This window comes from Limulus polyphemus, unplaced genomic scaffold (assembly GCF_000517525.1).
Source record: "Limulus polyphemus unplaced genomic scaffold, Limulus_polyphemus-2.1.2 Scaffold1334, whole genome shotgun sequence".
NCBI lineage: Eukaryota > Metazoa > Arthropoda > Merostomata > Xiphosura > Limulidae > Limulus > Limulus polyphemus.
Window position 1 is genome coordinate 196,775 of NW_013666944.1, and position 8,642 is coordinate 205,416.

General features: G+C 30.6%; 1 protein-coding gene across 3 annotated transcripts in view; it reads left to right on the forward strand.

The window, feature by feature from the left end:
• Positions 1-239: 239 nt before the first annotated feature.
• The window catches only part of LOC111086696, a 21,518-nt gene continuing 13,115 nt past the window's right edge, over positions 240-8,642 (forward strand). Inside the window, exons 1-2 of one of the 3 annotated variants that reach the window (XR_002611424.1) lie at positions 267-392; positions 5,250-5,878. The gene's annotated coding sequence lies outside the window, so the exon portion shown is untranslated. Of the gene's footprint in view, positions 393-4,266; positions 4,390-5,249; positions 5,879-8,642 lie in introns of those variants that run through there. The other 2 variants (XR_002611425.1, XM_022390567.1) reach the window with 2 other exon arrangements.

An 8,642-nucleotide genomic window follows, 5' to 3' on the forward strand; every position in this document is an offset into this window, starting at 1 on the left:
TATACACACGCAAACACACATATTACGTAACAATGCTTTTTTTTTTTACAAAAATCTAAAGGCCAATAAATGAGATCCCACAGTATAAAACATGTTCTTTTTAGCCCTATGTGTATTGTTCTTAACATAATTTATGCTATATTTAAGATAAAAAATATGAAATAATGGGCTTAAAAAACAAGAAATGTATTATTTATTTTGGTTGTATATATTTTGACGCTAGAGGACCCTACTAGAACATGTTAGTTTAAGAAGAAACGAGAAAACTTATAAATACGAGTTGTATAGTTAGAATCATTTTATTTCTTTATATTATCAGCTGTTATTCTTAATAATTTAAGTAACATATGCTCATCAAAATTAAGTTTCCAAATCGTCGACAATTTTAGAAGGTAAGTGGAGCTTCAAGTAAAGGAACCTACAACTAGAAATAGAATAGGGAGGGAGTTAATGATGTGTTACTGTTAGGTTATCTGTACTAAGTTATAAACTATAGTTGTGAAGCCTAACAATTGTATTAACGACAAATTTCCAGGTCTCTGGGTTCTAGACTACTGTCTGAGCCCTAATATATTAAGTAGGTGAAGTGTTATAACGGAGTTGTCTTGATTCATTTCTGTTACTTTTTAGTTTTAGATTTCTAGTATTATAAATATAAAGCTAAGTAAGAGCCTCACCAAATTTGTTCGTACAGAATACACTTAAGTTTCAGAAATCAATTTCCAGTACTATTTACTATCTTACTCTTAGTATCTAACACTTTTATGTTCCAGTACTAATTTACTTGAATTTGTAAGTTGTGAAAGTATAAGTAAAGACAGTCATACTTCTGATGCTTCTTAATTGTAATTTAACAAAGAACAGTCAGGGTCAAAATTAGTAATACTAATTATGAAGCAATTAGATTTTATTTGTGTGTGTGTGTGTGTGTGTGTATTTATGTATTGTACTTTATTTGTATTTTACTAATACTATTAGTATTAGTAATAGACTTAATCAGCTAGTGTTTAGTGTAAATGCAGCTTGAACTAAACCTAAACACTGCAGGTTCAACTTATTCCATGGTCGTCATTTCAAAAAGTGTCTCCAATTTATAGCAAAGGCCTGCGAAATTAAACTTCATTAAAGTGGCTTTGATTTTAATAATGGATTTTTCCATAATTCAGCTATTCAGATTTCGAAAATAATATTCATTTTTTCTATCACGTAAGGATTCTTCACAAATCGGGAAGAAAAAAATACTTACTTAGATCAAATTATTATTTCATTTACCACAATGAACATTTATTATTATTATGTTTGTTTAACAAAAATACAAACAAACTGAAGAAAAGGGAAGAACATTGATGTCAAACAAATAAGCATCATCATTCATCCTGCTTTTTTTTTAAATTTATGTCTCTTAGTTAAAAAAACTGTGTTTCTTTTATGTATCATGTCTGCAGCATCTTGTTTCAATGACCAGCAGTAATCAGCCATCATGCTAATGTCCCACCTTCCCTGATACCTCCTCTCCTTTTCCCTGATCTGTTGATGAAACATTTCCCCTTGCTCTTCACTGATGGCACAAGAGAGTTTCAGGGAAATAGTCAGTATGTGAGTGTAAGAAATGAACTTTCAAGCTCATGTTACAACCCAACTCTTTGAATTTATTGAGCATGTTATTGACAGTATTTTTGTAATTTGGGTCCATGTTGTTTCCTAAAAATTTGTCAATAACATCTTTAAGGGCAATTCATGCTTCTTTTTCAACTTTCCTTATTGTCCCTTCGAACTGTTCTTTTGAATACAATTTCCTAATCTGAGGCCCAACAAGAATCCCTTCTTTAAGTTTCGCATCTGAAAGAGCTGGGAATTACCTACATAGATACTTGTAACAGTCGCCATCATTATCTAAGGTCTTCACAAACTGCTTCATCAAGCCTAATTTTATATGAAGTGGAGGTAATAGGACTTTCTTTGTGTCAACCAAACTTTCATTTTCAGTGTTTTTCGATCCTGGTATCAGGCTGACTTCTTTATCCAGTGCTAATTTTTGCTCTGCTGTCCCATTAACACAAAAACCAAGGAAACTTTGTATAACTGGATTGTTGACCAAACAATATACAAAGGACTTTTATGTCTCCACAAAGTAGCCAAACATGTTATTTGTATTTGACCTTATTAAGAAGTTCAAGATTTTCATATGTTTCCTTGAAGTGAACTGAATGAGCAATAGGAAAAGATGCATACATGTTACCATTGTGAAGGAGAACACCTTTTAGACTTTTTTTGGAGGAATCAATGAACAATTGCCACTCACTTGGTTCATAGACTGCAGATCCTAGCATTGGTATTAATTCAGCAATAGTGTTGCATTCTTGTGAAAAGTATGATATAAACTCTTTCTCACGATTTCTGTACCAGTAAAATGATGTCCCTGGAGAAAGTAAGTTCTTAGTCTGAAGTTTGGACCCCAAAATCTCTGAAGAATCCTTTGGAAAGCCCAAATCTCTCACCAAATCATTTAGTTCACCTTGTATGAAAAGTTGTGGTTCACCAGACGTTTCAGGTTGAAAAAACCCCTATCATCATTTCTATTGACATCAGATTCAGAATCAGATGAAACTGTATCAAGAGTCTAGTGGAGTAGGTACAGGTACATCAGGTCCATAAGCAACAGGTTTTATAGCAGACTGAAGGTTCTGATAAGAAATTTCCTTTTTATTTTGAGTGTTGTAGCCTTGCACGTTACATGTGCAAAAATAGCAGTCTTTTCTGTGGTTTCTAGGCTCACACCAGACCATTGGAATTCCAAAAAGCAAAGACCTTTTCTTACCTTTAGTCCATTGTCTCAACTCTTCAACACAAACGATGCAAACTTTGAGCAGAGCCCATGATTTGTCTTGGTCCCCAAGTTTTATTCCAAAATATTTGTAATATGCTGTTTTGACGATTTCTGTAATGTTTTGCCTTTGTTTCTTTACCACAAATATTACAGAATATGTGTGGGTCATTTACACACCCTCTTGTTGCCATAGCAAGGAATAAATAATAATGAAAAGAAAAAATAATGTCAAAGTTCACGCACAAACAAATACTATCCAGAAATAATATGTTATGTAGCCTGTTAACTGTTTATATACAAGTGCTTTGTTCCTCGGGGTTTCTAGAATGATCAATAAAACTCATATCACGATTGGTCTAGAGAAATCTATAGCCAGTGGCTGTCAATACTTTAGGCATAACAAAATGTGACCAGATTTCAAAGAAAACTTTTACATGATGGAGAAAAATGGATATAATTTTTGGGTTCAGCGTACAGGAATTACTGTAGAACATGTAAAAATTTCAAGACAGTAAATCCATCACAGGCCTGTGTAGTTAAATAGCTAAACTTTAGCATTGGATGTGTTTGTATATCTTTCACTTTCAGTTACCAAATGTCTCAAGTTTACTTTTTAAAAGTCAAAGCGCTAATATTTCAAATCATTAACAAGACAACATTGTAGATATTATACTAAACTGTATGCTGTTATCAAATTTCCTTAAAACTGGTTAATCATTTTCTTCCTTAAAATTAAACAAAAGAAAGGTAGAATCAAATTTCCAATGGCTGTTAGTCCTACATGATGGTTATCATACCCTGATATAGTGCTTTTTATTCAACTCTACAGCAGAAACATGAAAGTGTGATTGGACTCTTTGGAGTTGTAAAATAGTAATTTAGTGGAAAATAGTAATGTTTATTTTAAAATTATATGTATTGCTGAAGTTCGTTAAATTATATAAAGTAATATTTCTGCCCTGAAAGTTATTTGAATTCACAATATTGGTATCATTCCGTTTATTTATGATGATAGTTGACAAGGAAGTGGAATGACTAAATACAAGTATCTTTCTGTTGAGAAGAAGTAAATGTCAATGATTGCTACATAAACAGTGAATCAACAGCAAGTAAATTTAAATGTTTGTGATTGATAATAAATCATATATTCTCTGCATTATTCTCTTGAAGCATATGTACTTGAGTTTTGTATATGCTTTGTATTTACTTATATATATTTGATACTTAAAACCATTGGTGCTTGGTGAAACTCCATAATTACAGAATAGAGGAAAAAACAAAGACAATTGTACATTTCACAAATACTTTGTTTTTCCTCAATTCTGTACTTTATATGCATAGTTTTTTAAGGAAATGTAATGTCATTAAGCTGTACTATATTATTATGTATTGTTCTTGTATATCCATATAATGAGATTACATTCTAACATGGATACCAGTAGTTGCCTCCAACACCTGTGTTTTAATGAAGGACAGGCTTTTAGTAGGAGAAATGTCTATCAAGATGGACAAAAACATGAAATTAATTTCAGTACAACCCGAATGTGTGTGTGTTTACAACAACAAAAAAAGTATGTTCTTTAGCATTTAATAAGTATTTGATTCCTTCTGGGAAACTGTTCCTTTCTGTATTGTTTATAAGCAACAATGTCAGTCAGTACTTTGACTGTAGATGCATTGGTGTTTATTATATCAAACAGTATGATGACCATGATTATAAATATTTTTAGACAGTGGCACTACTTAACCACTTTGTATAAAACTTTGGACAAATTTACTAAAATGTATCTAATTTTGGGTTTAAAAATTCATATAAATTAATTAAATATTCCTATATTTTTTTTCTTAGTTTGTGAAACTTCTAAATTTTTTTTTTGAAAAAAAACATTAACAATCCCTTTTTTAACCTTACAATTCAAATTTCTTTTATTGTTGATCAGAAAGTTCCATTTTGATAACTATTCAGTTTCAACTAGACTAATATTTATAAACATATTTCTTTTGTTACTTTATTTTGTTGATAACAGTAGTCACCAATTTCAGCTACAAACCAAAAAATATGGTAAAAACTGAAAATTTATTGGTGATCCTTGACCTGACTTTTCAAAATTTGCATCACCATTACCTCTGTCTGGGTAGTTAACCATATTTTTGCTAACTGTATTATTGGTTGAAATAAATTGTATCTATGAAGTATAGTTTTTCTATAAATTGTAAGCTTGTTTGATTATGATAAACTTAAAAATAATCAATAAAGAAGAATTTCAGTCATCAGAATATTCTGTTGTCACCTTTCATACTCTTTAAACTTACCTGATATCTTTTCATCAAATTTCTTTAGCTTTCAAACAGGCATAATTTTATGTGCAAATATTTTCATAAAAGAAAAGAATGTTTAAAGAAAGCATAAATAAATTTCCAGGTGGTTTGTTCTTAAGTCTTCACAACTTCCCATTGAATACCTTTGGTCAATTCTCTAGGAGCTGCTACAAGCAACTTCCCACAGAACCATAGACGACTTCTTAAACTCCCCTAACCTGCAGGACTCGTTTCGTGTTTTGAAAACTTCATTTCCTTAAACCAGTAGTGTAATAATGTCAAATTATGCATTTTAATATATTTTTATTAATGAAAATAATAAGTAATTACTAAAACACATATAGCATTTTGATGCATATCTGTGTATTACATCTCATCACGTAACTCACTCTTTCAAGAAATAAAGGGGATCTTGCAAGAAAGCATGTTTATTAAAGGGGTGTGGATGACAAAAGTTTGAGAAATGTTGCCTCAACCCAATTTTAGGATGCAAGTTTAAATTATTATAAATTAAAAAATTGAGTGAATTGTTTTAAACTTTCCAAATTACACTTGCATCACATTATTCTGCATAGAAATGTAAGCAGATTGAGATATATTCATAATTTCATTAACCACTGTACGTTTAGATTTTGTTTTAATTTGCATAATCGACTTAGCATCACTGTTTTGTGCTCAGTTTCCTGTTTGCTGTATTAGATGCTTACTACAAAATTAAATTTGTTTATCAGATATTGGTTTCATGTTTGTATGATATCTCTAAAGCTAAACACAACAAAGAAGTGTTATAAATTTTCAAAAAGTTCTGGCCCTTAATGTGTTAAAAGATATGAACAGAAACTTTTCAAATATTTGCTAGTACTCTGTTGAGGGAGCACTTTATTTACCACTTGGACAAAAAAAAAATAGTTTCATACTAATCGCAAGATCAGTGTTAATTGGAAAGTAGGTATATCAAATTAATTCATTTTCTTTCTTTTTTTTGTCCTGTTTGAACTTTGATATAAACTTAATATGATAGTTATACAAGTAATTTGCCAAATGTGAGAGAATATGGCATACATTATCTGACAAGACAAGCTTTGGTTGTATTACATTGTTGAATAAATTCACTTTCATGTGACTCAATAGCAATACATTTTTTACCTGACATTTTCAATCTTAACGATTCTGTAACTTGGTTTAAATAAGCTTTGGTCTTAAAGTTATGGTAAATAGTATCGTATCACAATCTGCTGAACCAATAATTGAAAACTGGTTAATGTGAACTGGGATAGTGCTATTTGTTAATAGATCACATTTGATTGACTGACTAGTAAGCACTCTCTATGCACACCCATACAAGCAGAAAAAGGGGGGGGGGGTGCTAGCTTCATGACATTTCCAACCACTGCATTTTCTAATCTTTTGTTATTGTTGACTGAATATTACCATACATCCACCTTTGCAGTAATGTCCCACTGATCTTGTGCAACTCAAATGAATTGATAGTTAATGGAAAAAAAATATATCTATATGGTCATTTTATATGGTGAACATAAAAAAAAAAACTCATGTTTACAAACAACTGAATAAAACCATAGTATATCTATTAAAAAGTAAAAACACCATAATTTTAAAGAGTCAAACATCAAAAAGATACCTCAAACATTCCCCAGTTATATCACTTCTTTGTTTCATACTCTTATGTATATTCCTGTATCTGGGTAAACTGCTAGTACCTGATGATGACAAAGTCTTCTTCAAACATTATGTGTTTGGTACTGTGTTAAACTTGCAATAAAGTTTTCTTTATTATCCATTCAACCATTCTCTAAATTCAAGTTATCTAATGTCTTCTCATTGAACAAAATTTCTGTAACTTTCAAACAGATAATTTAATACACAAACACTTTCACAATTCACAAATGAAAGGAAAGTATAAAAAACTATAAAAATATATCCTAAAACTGTATATTTAATCTGCTTTAATACAATAGTTTAATTTTTGCTTTATCCATATTTAAACTTTCTTTTTAGTTGTCTTCAAAACTGTTTAATTAGTAAATGATCAACCCACTTGGTGTAGCACCATAACAAGGTTTAAACCAAAGCCTGTACAAGGCCTTAGGGAAGCACATGAAAATCAGGAATTGGATAATATATTCTCAAAAAAAAGGTGATAGGTTTTTAGCACAAATAGTTATTCTAAAAAAGTGTTTTGTTTACAGGCAATTCTTTGCAACTGTGCAAAAAAATGAAAATATGAATTTATATTATTTTTCTCTGTGAATTACATTAAGTAAGTGTCAGACAATGATAAAATATTGATTCTATAATACTTTTGAGTTAGAATTATTAAAATATAGTTAAAATTGACTTAAAAATTTGTTTCTCAAAGAATTTTATCAATTGGTGAAAAAATATTAAAAGCCAGGTGTTCAAATTTAGAATAAGTTACTTTTACAATCCTAATCTTTCTACATGATGTATCGTACATCCAAGTCATGCAGTCATATTTTAATATTTAGAAAGTGGAAACAATGAAAGGTTTATTCACTTTTCAGTCACCTATTGCAACGAGTTTACACTTTTCTAGACTTGTTATTCCAGATACTACAGTATTGTTCTAGGTGTTAGTGAGTTTATAACAATTTTGTAGATGTATGTGTTGTATATTTAACTATGCAGTTTTTCAAAACACTTTATAACCAACCAAGGGAAAGGATATTCATAAGGAACTTTATCTATTAGATAAATGTGTTTTTAGCCAAAGTAAAAACCTAATAATTTTAAATATTTGTCAAGTAGCCTAAATTTAAGTCAACACAAAAATTGAGATGAAATAAATTTATTTTGTAAAATAAAACTTTTCATGGTTATAACTTTATAAAGTTTGAAATTCATTAGGGAGTGAATAAAAATATAAGTAGAAAGTCTCTTTAGATAATATAAATGTGTTAACACTAGGTAGAAATTTCCGATCTGGGTACCTGAGGGTCAATACCCATTAAATTACTTACTTTTTAAAGGTCAATGGAAACTGAAAACTTGTTAGCCTAGGGTTGGACTTCCAATAATTCCAGTTTTGTAAATTCAGTAGAATTTGGAAAGCTTAAATCATGGGGAACGATATTAAATGATAGTATAAACTCATTGCAAAAAAGTTTAAAACTAAAGGAAAATTCTGCATCTAGAAAATTTCTAGATTCTGCATCTCAGCAAACCCTTGTGAGTATCAAGGTGCTGGATCACAAAGGAGTACCAAAAGCTGTACAGAAGCTCTGTGGTGTGACAGGACATTATGCAAGGTTGTGGGGACCTGTGTGGGTAACTATTGAGCTCATGGGCATGAAGAACAGACAAAGTATACTTGGCTGACGTTGGAGACCAATGTATATTAGGATTGGACTATTTACTACTGAGGAAGTGTATAGTTAACTTCGATAAAATGCCGATTGGAAACAACAAAGGCCAAATTCCAGTAAGTGTTGCTACATCTGTTGATTTGAATGTC